Raw genomic sequence first — 17,599 nt, 5'->3', positions numbered from 1 at the left:
TGGGATGGCCCTGGCAGGAGGCTTTCCTTGGATTTCCTCAATCTGGCCTCTGACCTTGGCTCTGTTCCTCTCTCTTCCAGCTCTTCAAGCCCTGAAGGAAGATGAGAGTTCATCGTGCCTGAGCAAACTGCTTCAGATGATCTTTGAAGGAAGATCTGCAGGACTTTGTCTGATGGATCAGATGTACCAGTGTCCATCAGCGATTTCAAGTGCCCATTGAAGATGGGAGCACCTGCAGAACAGGATGGAGCAGCTGGAGCTCCAGGCACGGCATGGCTGCTCAGAGCTGAGCCTGTGTGAAGCCCCAGCAGCTCCTGCCATCTCTCTCCCTGTTGGCACCTCCCTCCCTGCAGACCTCAGGCCCTGCCCATCCCCTTTTCTGCCTCCCAGCTCACCCCTTACCTTCGCTTTCCCTTAATAAACAGTTTGGGTTTTTCACTTGAACCGCATATCCATGGAGCTGAAGTGACACAAAACCTGAGCCCGGAGACACGCAGGGCCCTGCTGCCCTTCTCCTGCCTGCTGTGTTCTGGGCACGGACAGAGAGGAACAAGGGCAGCTCAGGCTGCAAAGTTCCCTGTCCCGCTGCTCCAGTTGCACAGCGGCGTGGACTTAAAGGGCATGCTGAGCACGCTGAAGGGGACAAGGACTCTGAGTTGTAGAAGAGCCAGCTTGAGTGTGCTCTGAACCCAGCCATGAGGAATTCCAGTGCAGGCATCCACAGAGGGCAAAGGAGCTTGCAATGGCAGAAATTTCCACAAAGAGCTTCCTGAAAGCACAGCAATGCTCCATCCCTACACAGGGACAGGAAGAGGGCAGTGAGACCAGAGGCAGGGGCCCAATCCCATCCCTCTGGGGCATGGCTGCAAAACAGCCGCAGCTGTGTCTTCCCGTGCCTGTGTTTGGGCTGTGCTGAGCCCAGAGCCAGCCAACTTGTGCTCTGCTGTGCCAAGAGCGTTCTGGGCAGGCAGGCAGGCAGAAGTGCCGCTTGCACTGTGGGGAAGGGGGTCACGAGAGCTTCCTGCGGGAACAGGGCTCTGCTCCTTTCCTGGGAACAGCCTGGTTTTGCTGTCATGAGCGCAGGCAGGAGCTCGGGCACTTGAAGGGGCAGCGGGCAGCTCTTGTTTATAGGGGGTCGGGGGCTGCGTGCCACAATGGACACGAGGAAACAGGCTCGGGAGAAGTAAGATGAGCTGGAGCTGGAGTGCCTGTGCTACAAGGTGCAGAAGTAATTGAGCCTTGCCAGGGTTTCTTAAGTGTGTGTTGGTGTTCCCTGGGAAATGGACACATTTGGGGAAATGCCTTTGGAAGAGAGGGGCTTGCTTCTCAAGCAAAGTGCTTCCCCAGGAGCCTCTAGTGAGCTAGGTGCAGCTGTCTCCCTTTGGCTCCTTGCGCTCCTTTCCATCCTTGAGGCCCCTTGCACTTGGCAGAGGGGCATGGCAAGGGAGAAGGCTGTGAAGAGCAGCTTTGGCAATCTGCCTGGGCCTGCAGAGACCAAGGCAAGCACCAGCGGCAGGGTGTGTCCGCCGCCTTTGAGCACAGGACAGAGGGGGATAATCTCTGTCCAGCCAAGAGCCCCAAATGCCTCTCAGAGACCTGTGAATTCAAAGGCCTTTATGCACATTCATGCCATCTTCCCTATCTGCTGTGTTTTAACTCTTGGCAAGATGCATTTGCCTCTTGCTTGCTGGAAGCTGCTCTGCTTCAGGGCCAGCAGCGAGCTGGGCTGTGCGGGCCCCGTGGAGAGTCCTTCCCCGAGCACTTGGCAGCTCTTGGTGTGTCCAGGGCTGTGTTAGACATTTGGGGCAATGGATTCCTTCCAAGCGGGGGCACCTTGGGTGGGGAGTGGTTGGCCCCGGGGCACGTGGCAGCATGTCCCTTTGTGACACGGTGCAGCAGGTTCCCTGTGGAACCGAAAGGGACACCGTGTCTTGGCAGCCCTTTGTGACACGCGCTGACATAGGGGCTGGCAGCCACACAGCCACGCCACAGTGCTCAGTGCACGCAACGGGACAGGAGGTGACAGAGCGGTGCTGTGAGGGGACCCTGCACAGTCAGCTCGTTGGCTGCTGACCTGGAGCTTTTCCAAGGCATTCCTCCTGTGGCTGGCCTCACGGCCAGACCTCGGCATTTGGTGACTCGGAGCTTTTCCGAGGCATCTCCCATCCCTGCAGCTGGTGCCCTCGTGGCCAGGCCGTGGGACTTGCTGACCTCCATTGTTTGCCAGGAGTGTCCTGTCATTGTGGCAGGAGCCCTCGAGTGCAGGACTTGCTGTGCTCTCGCCTTTCTGAGGCTCCTCTGTTGCAGGTGCCTTCAAGGCAAGACTGCAGCCCTTGCTGACGCAGGCCTTTGCCAAGGCATTTGAAAGGTTAGACAGCAGGATGGCGGGCGGACTGCTCAGTCTGTTCAAGGGGCTTCGGGGCAAGAAAAGCAAAGGCCCTGCAGCTGCCCCAGTGCAGAAGCCTGCAGAGCCAGAGAAGTTGCAGATGCTGCAGGACGGTGAGTGGTGGAGCTGGGCTGCTGGGCCGGTGCCTGCAGCTGGCCTGGCCCTGCCCCACCCCATCCCATCCCATCCCATCCCATCCCATCCCATCCCATCCCTGTGGACATGCCCATGGACGGGATGGGAGAGAGACCGGGGCTGCGCCCCTGAATTGCCGTGCTCCATCCCCTGGGCTCCCGTGGGGCTGTCCCTGCCTGGGGAGCGCAGGGCTGGGCTGTGTTCTCCAGCCTCTCCCGCAGCCCCTCACCTCTGGCTGCGCTTGCTCTTTAACAGATGCAGCCAGGGACCCAACTCAAGAGCAGGAGCCCACCCGTGGCCGCTTCCACAGAACAGCGCAGGTACCTGCGGCCATCCCCACCTGGGCCGGGCCTACTGGCGCTGCTTGGCTGATCCCTGCGCTTGGAGCAGGCCATGGAACGTCCCTCCCCTCCCTCCCTCCTTCTGCTGCAGACACTGCGGAGGTTTCTGCACCTGGGCCGCACAAAGACCCGTGGCACCGGCACCAAGGGCACGGCCCAGCCCGACTCCAGGCCTGGCCAGCTGCGGGCAGAGGCTGCTGCCATCTCAGCGTCCTCGGAGCTCGCAGCAGCCTCTGAGCAGGACACGGCCCAGGGCAGGGCGGAGGCTGGCATGGCCCTGACTGAGGGCATGGCCATCACCCACACCCAGGCTCAGGGCATGCCAGACACTCAGGCCAAGCCCACACTGACCGTGGCTCCTGCACCCACTCTGGAGGTTTTCCAGAAGCGTGCAGCTTCTCCACAGCAGGTAAGTGACGAAAGTGAAGGGAGAACGAGCACACATCCGATTGATGAGCATCGATCTCAGATTTATTGATCCAGCTTACACACTTTTATAGTAGTGTTAATTAAGTTCATACATATTGCAAAACCCGAGCTCATCACTGGTTACAGATTACACGCCAACCCCTCCTTTGTTGTCAATACCTGTGGTTTCTTGTTGAGGCTAATACTTGTTCTTCTGATCCTGCTGTTGACTTGTTATTGAGCACCCTTCAAGGACTCCATGTTTTCCACCATGTTTTTCTCATAACTTAGCCAAGGACAAGGTATTTATTGTTTTTAAGGAAAAGCCTGAGAACTTGCTGGTTACAGCTGCCTTTTACTTTTTAACCAGCTGTATGTGATCATGGCCTTTTTCTATAAGCCATGTCTGAAAAAAGCTCTCCACAGCTAAGCAAACTGGGGCCAGGGCTGAAGGCCTCCCAGGATCATGTGGCTCCTCAAGCTACATCCGCTGGACCCCCTCAGCCTTTGAGGCCATTACAGTGGGGTGGGAAGGCAAGCACTTCTTCGGGGAAGCTGGGCAAGTTGCTCCCTTGGACAGCGCTCCAAGTCTTCCCCACGCCGCGTCCTCCAGGTGCAAGCCATGGTCAGGGATATTCTCCGGAGACTGGCGTCCTGTGTCACCGTGGATGCCAGGCTGCAAATGGAGATTGTGAACCTGACAGAGGAACACCCTGTTCAAGTGGTGATGAGCCTCCTATGCTGTGCCCCAACGTGTGACAGGTACGGAGCACAAGTGCCTCGAGAGCTCAGTGCTCACCGGCCCGTAGGGTCCCTCACCCTGTACAGCCTGTCCAGTGGGCTCTGCCAGACAGGCAGAGAGCTGCGGGAGCCTCGGGCCCCTCTGTTTCCTGAGCCTCTGCCATGCTCCCTCTCTGCCCTTCAGGGCACCGGGGCTCTGTCACCCAGCCCCACGCAGCCGCACGGGGCACGGTGCTGACGCACAGCTCTGCTCACACAGAGCCGCCGCGCTGATGTGGAGAGCCATCGGCACGTCCGGAGTGGCCGCCCAGGAGGTGCTTCCAGCGCTGCTCTCTGCCATGGAGGAGCAGCCGCCCTATGGCAGCTTCTCCTGCGGAGACAAGGCTGTCTTTGCCCTGGCTGTGAGTTTCTGGAGCTGGTCTTTGCTCGCCCTCCTGGTTGCCTCTCTAGCACCTCTCCCTGCTCTCCCTAGCCTGCAGCTCCCTGCCTGGGCTCAAAGCTGGCTTAGGGGCAGGCTCAGGGGCAGCAGGCCGCGTGCTCCCCCTGCGTCTCCCCTCGGGCCCTGCCTCATAGACACCCTGGCACTGAGCGCTGCCTCAGGCTGCTTTGTCTCTTGCAGGCAACTCTGGTGCTGTGGAGGATTGCTCCCATGTGTGAGTGGCACTGTGCCATTCTGCTTCATTCTCCCCAACTGTTTGTGGCTCTGCTCTTGCAAATTTTCACCACCACAGAGCAGATGCCAGGGGACATTGAAACTGGGAGATTCTGGAGAGCGTGCCGGGAAGAACACGGCCTTCCCTGCCATCCCCACAGGTGCCAGTCGCCCTGTCCTTCCCACGCCCTCGTGGCCAGGGCCAGCGCTCCCAGAGTGACCTGGCCTTTGCTCGGCATGCAGGTTTGCAGTGCAGACCATGAAGGCTCTGCTCTCCCGCCTGGGCTTTGACAAGAAGCTGGTGGCTCTGGAGAACAAGCGGGTCTGGGAGAAGCTGCTCTGTGCCGACACCCAGCACTATGCAGCAGATCTGCTGGCCAGGTGAGATCTCCTACGCCCCGCCGCCACCGTCAGCATTTGTGCTCCCTGCCCAGAGTGCCCCACACAGTCCCTGGGGCTGTAAGCGAGAGCCCTTGTCAGCGAGGGAGGGCCGAGCAGACTGGGAAAGGCTGGGAGAGGAGGATGCCCAGCAGCAGCCGCCTCCCAAGGGCCCCATGTCCCCTTGCAGAGTGCTGGAGAAAGATCAGACCTCTGTGAGACCACGCCTGGGAGAGGTCTGCCCGCCCGGCTCAGGGCCTTGTTTCCTTTTTCCCATGCCAGGGAGATGCGCCGTGGCTTCAGCCCCTTGTGTCCCCACATGGCCTCACACCTGCTCAGCCTGCTCCTCGGGAAGCAGCCCCGCTGGCATCTGCCTGCCCTGGCGTTCTTTGTGGAGGTGAGCCTGATGGCCAGCGCTGCCTGGCTGAGCTGCCTCCCAGCTCTTGGGCCTCCCGTAGCTGCAGCCACCTGGGAGGCTGCCCACACCCACTGCTGCTGCCTGGGCCTGGCCCTATGAGGCTCTGGGCTCCTGCCGGCCGGCTCCCCCATCACTGCCCTGTGCCTTTCAGGTCCTGGAGTGTCTGGACTTGAGCAAACACGGTCCCAGTGCCCTGCTGGTGGTATCCAGGCACCTGCTGAGCCAGTGCAGGGACAGGCTGCGCCGGGCGCTCAGAGGCCTTGTGGTGCTCAGCAAGGAGCCCTCGCTGGTGAGAAGGGGCAGTGGCTGAAGCCATGCTGGCAGTGTGGGGCTGGGCAACGCAGACCTCTGGGCTTGGCTGGCCTTTGGCAGCAGAGGCAGCTGCTCCCAGCTCTCCTGCCTCCTGCTTCAGCTGCCCCAGTGCCCCAAGCAGCTGTTGGTGCTGCGGCCATTCACGGCTTCACAGCACAGCCTGGTCTTGCACACAGGCCGGAGGAATATGCTGCCTCTATCCACACCTGGTGGAGCAGCTGGCTGACCCAGATGCAGAGGTGGTCTGGATGAGCCTCTGTGTGCTCACACATACGCTCCAGGACAAAGACCTCCTGCTACCCAGCGTCACCGCCCTGAAGCTGGCTGAGTCCCTCCTGCCACACTTTGAGAACGTAAGGCTATGTGCCCCCAGCCAAGGGCACTGGATGCTACCTGGAAACTTTGTGCTCTGTGCAGTTCTGGGCCTTTGCCTCAATGGGCCTGGAGTAGTTGGTGCTGAGGTCTTTTGCTTTCCTTCCAGGACAACAGCCACGTGCAGCTGCTCTCCATTCAGCTCTTTTGCAAGGTGATGGAGCTGGTAGTGGAAGAGGGGGAAGAGCTTCTCACGACATTTGTGAACCAGAGCCTGCTCCCTCTATTCTTGCGCTGGCACGATGAGAACCTGTATGTGGCCAAGGTGAGGTTTTGTGTGATGGTGCCGCATCCCTGGCAGGGGGCTTGGCCACCTCCTGCCCTGGCACCTGGCGGGCTCCAGCCTCCCCATGGTCATGGCACAGGGACACAGGTCCTGTGCCCTGGGCTCTGGTGCCACCTGCAGCTCTCTGCCACTCTCCAGGCCTCTTTCCAAGCCCTGCTTTGTGCGGCACGCTTCCTGAAGAGGAGGGACCTTGAGGAGCTGCTGACGAAGGCGTGGCGGATTAAGTTTGCTGAGAGCCTGGTAAGGACAGCTGGGGAGATCGAGCCCTGCCCCTGGTGCACGATGTGGAGGACCGGCAGCTGTGCCACTGCCCAGCGCCGCAGCCAGGCCCGCCAGCCTGTGCCCCCCATGCTGCTCCCTGTCCCGGGCTGTGTGGGCCGGCTCGGCCGGTGCTGGGGCCAGGGAGAGCCCGGCCAAGGGGCAGAGCCCATGCCAAGCCTTCCCTGCTGGTGCTCCCCGCAGCTGCTGCAGGACGAGAGCCGAGCGGCTGAGAGCCCACAGAGGACCCTGCGAGAGGCAGCTGTCAGGTTCATGGGTGAGCCCTGAGCCCGGCGCCCCTCCCTGCCCCCAGCCCGGCTGCTGCCCTGGCTACAGTGAGAGCCGGGCCTCTGCAGCTGGCTGGGATGGCCCTGGCAGGAGGCTTTCCTTGGATTTCCTCAATCTGGCCTCTGACCTTGGCTCTGTTCCTCTCTCTTCCAGCTCTTCAAGCCCTGAAGGAAGATGAGAGTTCATCGTGCCTGAGCAAACTGCTTCAGATGATCTTTGAAGGAAGATCTGCAGGACTTTGTCTGATGGATCAGATGTACCAGTGTCCATCAGCGATTTCAAGTGCCCATTGAAGATGGGAGCACCTGCAGAACAGGATGGAGCAGCTGGAGCTCCAGGCACGGCATGGCTGCTCAGAGCTGAGCCTGTGTGAAGCCCCAGCAGCTCCTGCCATCTCTCTCCCTGTTGGCACCTCCCTCCCTGCAGACCTCAGGCCCTGCCCATCCCCTTTTCTGCCTCCCAGCTCACCCCTTACCTTCGCTTTCCCTTAATAAACAGTTTGGGTTTTTCACTTGAACCGCATATCCATGGAGCTGAAGTGACACAAAACCTGAGCCCGGAGACACGCAGGGCCCTGCTGCCCTTCTCCTGCCTGCTGTGTTCTGGGCACGGACAGAGAGGAACAAGGGCAGCTCAGGCTGCAAAGTTCCCTGTCCCGCTGCTCCAGTTGCACAGCGGCGTGGACTTAAAGGGCATGCTGAGCACGCTGAAGGGGACAAGGACTCTGAGTTGTAGAAGAGCCAGCTTGAGTGTGCTCTGAACCCAGCCATGAGGAATTCCAGTGCAGGCATCCACAGAGGGCAAAGGAGCTTGCAATGGCAGAAATTTCCACAAAGAGCTTCCTGAAAGCACAGCAATGCTCCATCCCTACACAGGGACAGGAAGAGGGCAGTGAGACCAGAGGCAGGGGCCCAATCCCATCCCTCTGGGGCATGGCTGCAAAACAGCCGCAGCTGTGTCTTCCCGTGCCTGTGTTTGGGCTGTGCTGAGCCCAGAGCCAGCCAGCTTGTGCTCTGCTGTGCCAAGAGCGTTCTGGGCAGGCAGGCAGGCAGAAGTGCCGCTTGCACTGTGGGGAAGGGGATCACGAGAGCTTCCTGCGGGAACAGGGCTCTGCTCCTTGCCTGGGAACAGCCTGGTTTTGCTGTCATGAGCGCAGGCAGGAGCTCGGGCACTTGAAGGGGCAGCGGGCAGCTCTTGTTTACAGGGGGTCTGGGGCTGCGTGCCACAATGGACACGAGGAAACAGGCTCGGGAGAAGGAAGATGAGCTGGAGCTGGAGTGCCTGTGCTACAAGGTGCAGAAGTAATTGAGCCTTGCCAGGGTTTCTTAAGTGTGTGTTGGTGTTCCCTGGGAAATGGACACATTTGGGGAAATGCCTTTGGAAGAGAGGGGCTTACTTCTCAAGCAAAGTGCTTCCCCAGGAGCCTCTAGTGAGCTAGGTGCAGCTGTCTCCCTTTGGCTCCTTGCGCTCCTTTCCATCCTTGAGGCCCCTTGCACTTGGCAGAGGGGCATGGCAAGGGAGAAGGCTGTGAAGAGCAGCTTTGGCAATCTGCCTGGGCCTGCAGAGACCAAGGCAAGCACCAGCGGCAGGGTGTGTCCGCTGCCTTTGAGCACAGGACAGAGGGGGATAATCTCTGTCCAGCCAAGAGCCCCAAATGCCTCTCAGAGACCTGTGAATTCAAAGGCCTTTATGCACATTCATGCCATCTTCCCTATCTGCTGTGTTTTAACTCTTGGCAAGATGCATTTGCCTCTTGCTTGCTGGAAGCTGCTCTGCTTCAGGGCCAGCAGCGAGCTGGGCTGTGCGGGCCCCGTGGAGAGTCCTTCCCCGAGCACTTGGCAGCTCTTGGTGTGTCCAGGGCTGTGTTAGACATTTGGGGCAATGGATTCCTTCCAAGCGGGGGCACCTTGGGTGGGGAGTGGTTGGCCCCGGGGCACGTGGCAGCATGTCCCTTTGTGACACGGTGCAGCAGGTTCCCTGTGGAACCGAAAGGGACACCGTGTCTTGGCAGCCCTTTGTGACACGCGCTGACATAGGGGCTGGCAGCCACACAGCCACGCCACAGTGCTCAGTGCACGCAACGGGACAGGAGGTGACAGAGCGGAGCTGTGAGGCGACCCTGCACAGTCAGCTCGTTGGCTGCTGACCTGGAGCTTTTCCAAGGCATTCCTCCTGTGGCTGGCCTCACGGCCAGACCTCGGCATTTGGTGACTCGGAGCTTTTCCGAGGCATCTCCCATCCCTGCAGCTGGTGCCCTCGTGGCCAGGCCGTGGGACTTGGTGACCTCCATTGTTTGCCAGGAGTGTCCTGTCATTGTGGCAGGAGCCCTCGAGTGCAGGACTTGCTGTGCTCTCGCCTTTCTGAGGCTCCTCTGTTGCAGGTGCCTTCAAGGCAAGACTGCAGCCCTTGCTGACGCAGGCCTTTGCCAAGGCATTTGAAAGGTTAGACAGCAGGATGGCGGGCGGACTGCTCAGTCTGTTCAAGGGGCTTCGGGGCAAGAAAAGCAAAGGCCCTGCAGCTGCCCCAGTGCAGAAGCCTGCAGAGCCAGAGAAGTTGCAGATGCTGCAGGACGGTGAGTGGTGGAGCTGGGCTGCTGGGCTGGTGCCTGCAGCTGGCCTGGCCCTGCCCCACCCCATCCCATCCCATCCCATCCCATCCCATCCCATCCCATCCCATCCCTGTGGACATGCCCATGGACGGGATGGGAGAGAGACCGGGGCTGCGCCCCTGAATTGCCGTGCTCCATCCCCTGGGCTCCCGTGGGGCTGTCCCTGCCTGGGAGCGCAGGGCTGGGCTGTGTTCTCCAGCCTCTCCCGCAGCCCCTCACCTCTGGCTGTGCTTGCTCTTTAACAGATGCAGCCAGGGACCCAACTCAAGAGCAGGAGCCCACCCGTGGCCGCTTCCACAGAACAGCGCAGGTACCTGCGGCCATCCCCACCTGGGCCGGGCCTACTGGCGCTGCTTGGCTGATCCCTGCGCTTGGAGCAGGCCATGGAACGTCCCTCCCCTCCCTCCCTCCTTCTGCTGCAGACACTGCGGAGGTTTCTGCACCTGGGCCGCACAAAGACCCGTGGCACCGGCACCAAGGGCACGGCCCAGCCCGACTCCAGGCCTGGCCAGCTGCGGGCAGAGGCTGCTGCCATCTCAGCGTCCTCGGAGCTCGCAGCAGCCTCTGAGCAGGACACGGCCCAGGGCAGGGCGGAGGCTGGCATGGCCCTGACTGAGGGCATGGCCATCACCCACACCCAGGCTCAGGGCATGCCAGACACTCAGGCCAAGCCCACACTGACCGTGGCTCCTGCACCCACTCTGGAGGTTTTCCAGAAGCGTGCAGCTTCTCCACAGCAGGTAAGTGACGAAAGTGAAGGGAGAACGAGCACACATCCGATTGATGAGCATCGATCTCAGATTTATTGATCCAGCTTACACACTTTTATAGTAGTCTTAATTAAGTTCATACATATTGCAAAACCCGAGCTCATCACTGGTTACAGATTACACGCCAACCCCTCCTTTGTTGTCAATACCTGTGGTTTCTTGTTGAGGCTAATACTTGTTCTTCTGATCCTGCTGTTGACTTGTTATTGAGCACCCTTCAAGGACTCCATGTTTTCCACCATGTTTTTCTCATAACTTAGCCAAGGACAAGGTATTTATTGTTTTTAAGGAAAAGCCTGAGAACTTGCTGGTTACAGCTGCCTTTTACTTTTTAACCAGCTGTATGTGATCATGGCCTTTTTCTATAAGCCATGTCTGAAAAAAGCTCTCCACAGTTAAGCAAACTGGGGCCAGGGCTGAAGGCCTCCCAGGATCATGTGGCTCCTCAAGCTACATCCGCTGGACCCCCTCAGCCTTTGAGGCCATTACAGAGGGGTGGGAAGGCAAGCACTTCTTCGGGGAAGCTGGGCAAGTTGCTCCCTTGGACAGCGCTCCAAGTCTTCCCCACGCCGCGTCCTCCAGGTGCAAGCCATGGTCAGGGATATTCTCCGGAGACTGGCGTCCTGTGTCACCGTGGATGCCAGGCTGCAAATGGAGATTGTGAACCTGACAGAGGAACACCCTGTTCAAGTGGTGATGAGCCTCCTATGCTGTGCCCCAACGTGTGACAGGTACGGAGCACAAGTGCCTCGAGAGCTCAGTGCTCACCGGCCCGTAGGGCCCCTCACCCTGTACAGCCTGTCCAGTGGGCTCTGCCAGACAGGCAGAGAGCTGCGGGAGCCTCGGGCCCCTCTGTTTCCTGAGCCTCTGCCATGCTCCCTCTCTGCCCTTCAGGGCACCGGGGCTCTGTCACCCAGCCCCACGCAGCCGCACGGGGCACGGTGCTGACGCACAGCTCTGCTCACACAGAGCCGCCGCGCTGATGTGGAGAGCCATCGGCACGTCCGGAGTGGCCGCCCAGGAGGTGCTTCCAGCGCTGCTCTCTGCCATGGAGGAGCAGCCGCCCTATGGCAGCTTCTCCTGCGGAGACAAGGCTGTCTTTGCCCTGGCTGTGAGTTTCTGGAGCTGGTCTTTGCTCGCCCTCCTGGTTGCCTCTCCAGATCCTCTCCCTGCTCTCCCTAGCCTGCAGCTCCCTGCCTGGGCTCAAAGCTGGCCTAGGGGCAGGCTCAGGGGCAGCAGGCCGCGTGCTCCCCCTGCGTCTCCCCTCGGGCCCTGCCTCATAGACACCCTGGCACTGAGCGCTGCCTCAGGCTGCTTTGTCTCTTGCAGGCAACTCTGGTGCTGTGGAGGATTGCTCCCATGTGTGAGTGGCACTGTGCCATTCTGCTTCATTCTCCCCAACTGTTTGTGGCTCTGCTCTTGCAAATTTTCACCACCACAGAGCAGATGCCAGGGGACATTGAAACTGGGAGATTCTGGAGAGCGTGCCGGGAAGAACACGGCCTTCCCTGCCATCCCCACAGGTGCCAGTCGCCCTGTCCTTCCCACGCCCTCGTGGCCAGGGCCAGCGCTCCCAGAGTGACCTGGCCTTTGCTCGGCATGCAGGTTTGCAGTGCAGACCATGAAGGCTCTGCTCTCCCGCCTGGGCTTTGACAAGAAGCTGGTGGCTCTGGAGAACAAGCGGGTCTGGGAGAAGCTGCTCTGTGCCGACACCCAGCACTATGCAGCAGATCTGCTGGCCAGGTGAGATCTCCTACGCCCCGCCGCCACCGTCAGCATTTGTGCTCCCTGCCCAGAGTGCCCCACACAGTCCCTGGGGCTGTAAGCGAGAGCCCTTGTCAGCGAGGGAGGGCCGAGCAGACTGGGAAAGGCTGGGAGAGGAGGATGCCCAGCAGCAGCCGCCTCCCAAGGGCCCCATGTCCCCTTGCAGAGTGCTGGAGAAAGATCAGACCTCTGTGAGACCACGCCTGGGAGAGGTCTGCCCGCCCGGCTCAGGGCCTTGTTTCCTTTTTCCCATGCCAGGGAGATGCGCCGTGGCTTCAGCCCCTTGTGTCCCCACATGGCCTCACACCTGCTCAGCCTGCTCCTCGGGAAGCAGCCCCGCTGGCATCTGCCTGCCCTGGCGTTCTTTGTGGAGGTGAGCCTGATGGCCAGCGCTGCCTGGCTGAGCTGCCTCCCAGCTCTTGGGCCTCCCGTAGCTGCAGCCGCCTGGGAGGCTGCCCACACCCACTGCTGCTGCCTGGGCCTGGCCCTATGAGGCTCTGGGCTCCTGCCGGCCGGCTCCCCCATCACTGCCCTGTGCCTTTCAGGTCCTGGAGTGTCTGGACTTGAGCAAACACGGTCCCAGTGCCCTGCTGGTGGTATCCAGGCACCTGCTGAGCCAGTGCAGGGACAGGCTGCGCCGGGCGCTCAGAGGCCTTGTGGTGCTCAGCAAGGAGCCCTCGCTGGTGAGAAGGGGCAGTGGCTGAAGCCATGCTGGCAGTGTGGGGCTGGGCAACGCAGACCTCTGGGCTTGGCTGGCCTTTGGCAGCAGAGGCAGCTGCTCCCAGCTCTCCTGCCTCCTGCTTCAGCTGCCCCAGTGCCCCAAGCAGCTGTTGGTGCTGCGGCCATTCACGGCTTCACAGCACAGCCTGGTCTTGCACACAGGCCGGAGGAATATGCTGCCTCTATCCACACCTGGTGGAGCAGCTGGCTGACCCAGATGCAGAGGTGGTCTGGATGAGCCTCTGTGTGCTCACACATACGCTCCAGGACAAAGACCTCCTGCTACCCAGCGTCACCGCCCTGAAGCTGGCTGAGTCCCTCCTGCCACACTTTGAGAACGTAAGGCTATGTGCCCCCAGCCAAGGGCACTGGATGCTACCTGGAAACTTTGTGCTCTGTGCAGTTCTGGGCCTTTGCCTCAATGGGCCTGGAGTAGTTGGTGCTGAGGTCTTTTGCTTTCCTTCCAGGACAACAGCCACGTGCAGCTGCTCTCCATTCAGCTCTTTTGCAAGGTGATGGAGCTGGTAGTGGAAGAGGGGGAAGAGCTTCTCACGACATTTGTGAACCAGAGCCTGCTCCCTCTATTCTTGCGCTGGCACGATGAGAACCTGTATGTGGCCAAGGTGAGGTTTTGTGTGATGGTGCCGCATCCCTGGCAGGGGGCTTGGCCACCTCCTGCCCTGGCACCTGGCGGGCTCCAGCCTCCCCATGGTCATGGCACAGGGACACAGGTCCTGTGCCCTGGGCTCTGGTGCCACCTGCAGCTCTCTGCCACTCTCCAGGCCTCTTTCCAAGCCCTGCTTTGTGCGGCACGCTTCCTGAAGAGGAGGGACCTTGAGGAGCTGCTGACGAAGGCGTGGCGGATTAAGTTTGCTGAGAGCCTGGTAAGGACAGCCGGGGAGATCGAGCCCTGCCCCTGGTGCACGATGTGGAGGACCGGCAGCTGTGCCACTGCCCAGCGCCGCAGCCAGGCCCGCCAGCCTGTGCCCCCCATGCTGCTCCCTGTCCCGGGCTGTGTGGGCCGGCTCGGCCGGTGCTGGGGCCAGGGAGAGCCCGGCCAAGGGGCAGAGCCCATGCCAAGCCTTCCCTGCTGGTGCTCCCCGCAGCTGCTGCAGGACGAGAGCCGAGCGGCTGAGAGCCCACAGAGGACCCTGCGAGAGGCAGCTGTCAGGTTCATGGGTGAGCCCTGAGCCCGGCGCCCCTCCCTGCCCCCAGCCCGGCTGCTGCCCTGGCTACAGTGAGAGCCGGGCCTCTGCAGCTGGCTGGGATGGCCCTGGCAGGAGGCTTTCCTTGGATTTCCTCAATCTGGCCTCTGACCTTGGCTCTGTTCCTCTCTCTTCCAGCTCTTCAAGCCCTGAAGGAAGATGAGAGTTCATCGTGCCTGAGCAAACTGCTTCAGATGATCTTTGAAGGAAGATCTGCAGGACTTTGTCTGATGGATCAGATGTACCAGTGTCCATCAGCGATTTCAAGTGCCCATTGAAGATGGGAGCACCTGCAGAACAGGATGGAGCAGCTGGAGCTCCAGGCACGGCATGGCTGCTCAGAGCTGAGCCTGTGTGAAGCCCCAGCAGCTCCTGCCATCTCTCTCCCTGTTGGCACCTCCCTCCCTGCAGACCTCAGGCCCTGCCCATCCCCTTTTCTGCCTCCCAGCTCACCCCTTACCTTCGCTTTCCCTTAATAAACAGTTTGGGTTTTTCACTTGAACCGCATATCCATGGAGCTGAAGTGACACAAAACCTGAGCCCGGAGACACGCAGGGCCCTGCTGCCCTTCTCCTGCCTGCTGTGTTCCGGGCACGGACAGAGAGGAACAAGGGCAGCTCAGGCTGCAAAGTTCCCTGTCCCGCTGCTCCAGTTGCACAGCGGCGTGGACTTAAAGGGCATGCTGAGCACGCTGAAGGGGACAAGGACTCTGAGTTGTAGAAGAGCCAGCTTGAGTGTGCTCTGAACCCAGCCATGAGGAATTCCAGTGCAGGCATCCACAGAGGGCAAAGGAGCTTGCAATGGCAGAAATTTCCACAAAGAGCTTCCTGAAAGCACAGCAATGCTCCATCCCTACACAGGGACAGGAAGAGGGCAGTGAGACCAGAGGCAGGGGCCCAATCCCATCCCTCTGGGGCATGGCTGCAAAACAGCCGCAGCTGTGTCTTCCCGTGCCTGTGTTTGGGCTGTGCTGAGCCCAGAGCCAGCCAGCTTGTGCTCTGCTGTGCCAAGAGCGTTCTGGGCAGGCAGGCAGGCAGAAGTGCCGCTTGCACTGTGGGGAAGGGGGTCACGAGAGCTTCCTGCGGGAACAGGGCTCTGCTCCTTGCCTGGGAACAGCCTGGTTTTGCTGTCATGAGCGCAGGCAGGAGCTCGGGCACTTGAAGGGGCAGCGGGCAGCTCTTGTTTATAGGGGGTCGGGGGCTGCGTGCCACAATGGACACGAGGAAACAGGCTCGGGAGAAGGAAGATGAGCTGGAGCTGGAGTGCCTGTGCTACAAGGTGCAGAAGTAATTGAGCCTTGCCAGGGTTTCTTAAGTGTGTTGGTGTTCCCCGGGAAATGGACACATTTGGGGAAATGCCTTTGGAAGAGAGGGGCTTGCTTCTCAAGTAAAGTGCTTCCCCAGGAGCCTCTAGTGAGCTAGGTGCAGCTGTCTCCCTTTGGCTCCTTGCGCTCCTTTCCATCCTTGAGGCCCCTTGCACTTGGCAGAGGGGCATGGCAAGGGAGAAGGCTGTGAAGAGCAGCTTTGGCAATCTGCCTGGGCCTGCAGAGACCAAGGCAAGCACCAGCGGCAGGGTGTGTCCGCCACCTTTGAGCACAGGACAGAGGGGGATAATCTCTGTCCAGCCAAGAGCCCCAAATGCCTCTCAGAGACCTGTGAATTCAAAGGCCTTTATGCACATTCATGCCATCTTCCCTATCTGCTGTGTTTTAACTCTTGGCAAGATGCATTTGCCTCTTGCTTGCTGGAAGCTGCTCTGCTTCAGGGCCAGAAGCGAGCTGGGCTGTGCGGGCCCCGTGGAGAGTCCTTCCCCGAGCACTTGGCAGCTCTTGGTGTGTCCAGGGCTGTGTTAGACATTTGGGGCAATGGATTCCTTCCAAGCGGGGGCACCTTGGGTGGGGAGTGGTTGGCCCCGGGGCACGTGGCAGCATGTCCCTTTGTGACACGGTGCAGCAGGTTCCCTGTGGAACCGAAAGGGACACCGTGTCTTGGCAGCCCTTTGTGACACGCGCTGACATAGGGGCTGGCAGCCACACAGCCACGCCACAGTGCTCAGTGCACGCAACGGGACAGGAGGTGACAGAGCGGTGCTGTGAGGGGACCCTGCACAGTCAGCTCGTTGGCTGCTGACCTGGAGCTTTTCCAAGGCATTCCTCCTGTGGCTGGCCTCACGGCCAGACCTCGGCATTTGGTGACTCGGAGCTTTTCCGAGGCATCTCCCATCCCTGCAGCTGGTGCCCTCGTGGCCAGGCCGTGGGACTTGCTGACCTCCATTGTTTGCCAGGAGTGTCCTGTCATTGTGGCAGGAGCCCTCGAGTGCAGGACTTGCTGTGCTCTCGCCTTTCTGAGGCTCCTCTGTTGCAGGTGCCTTCAAGGCAAGACTGCAGCCCTTGCTGACGCAGGCCTTTGCCAAGGCATTTGAAAGGTTAGACAGCAGGATGGCGGGCGGACTGCTCAGTCTGTTCAAGGGGCTTCGGGGCAAGAAAAGCAAAGGCCCTGCAGCTGCCCCAGTGCAGAAGCCTGCAGAGCCAGAGAAGTTGCAGATGCTGCAGGACGGTGAGTGGTGGAGCTGGGCTGCTGGGCCGGTGCCTGCAGCTGGCCTGGCCCTGCCCCACCCCATCCCATCCCATCCCATCCCATCCCATCCCATCCCATCCCTGTGGACATGCCCATGGACGGGATGGGAGAGAGACCGGGGCTGCGTCCCTGAATTGCCGTGCTCCATCCCCTGGGCTCCCGTGGGGCTGTCCCTGCCTGGGGAGCGCAGGGCTGGGCTGTGTTCTCCAGCCTCTCCCGCAGCCCCTCACCTCTGGCTGCGCTTGCTCTTTAACAGATGCAGCCAGGGACCCAACTCAAGAGCAGGAGCCCACCCGTGGCCGCTTCCACAGAACAGCGCAGGTACCTGCGGCCATCCCCACCTGGGCCGGGCCTACTGGCGCTGCTTGGCTGATCCCTGCGCTTGGAGCAGGCCATGGAACGTCCCTCCCCTCCCTCCCTCCTTCTGCTGCAGACACTGCGGAGGTTTCTGCACCTGGGCCGCACAAAGACCCGTGGCACCGGCACCAAGGGCACGGCCCAGCCCGACTCCAGGCCTGGCCAGCTGCGGGCAGAGGCTGCTGCCATCTCAGCGTCCTCGGAGCTCGCAGCAGCCTCTGAGCAGGACACGGCCCAGGGCAGGGCGGAGGCTGGCATGGCCCTGACTGAGGGCATGGCCATCACCCACACCCAGGCTCAGGGCATGCCAGACACTCAGGCCAAGCCCACACTGACCGTGGCTCCTGCACCCACTCTGGAGGTTTTCCAGAAGCGTGCAGCTTCTCCACAGCAGGTAAGTGACGAAAGTGAAGGGAGAACGAGCACACATCCGATTGATGAGCATCGATCTCAGATTTATTGATCCAGCTTACACACTTTTATAGTAGTCTTAATTAAGTTCATACATATTGCAAAACCCGAGCTCATCACTGGTTACAGATTACACGCCAACCCCTCCTTTGTTGTCAATACCTGTGGTTTCTTGTTGAGGCTAATACTTGTTCTTCTGATCCTGCTGTTGAC

Source organism: Melozone crissalis, unplaced genomic scaffold, assembly GCF_028551555.1.
Source record: "Melozone crissalis strain CALT ecotype California unplaced genomic scaffold, PUWL_Pcris_2 ptg000046l_1, whole genome shotgun sequence".
Lineage (NCBI taxonomy): Eukaryota > Metazoa > Chordata > Aves > Passeriformes > Passerellidae > Melozone > Melozone crissalis.
The sequence above is the reverse complement of the archived record's forward strand: the minus strand, read 5'-3'. Positions refer to the sequence as shown.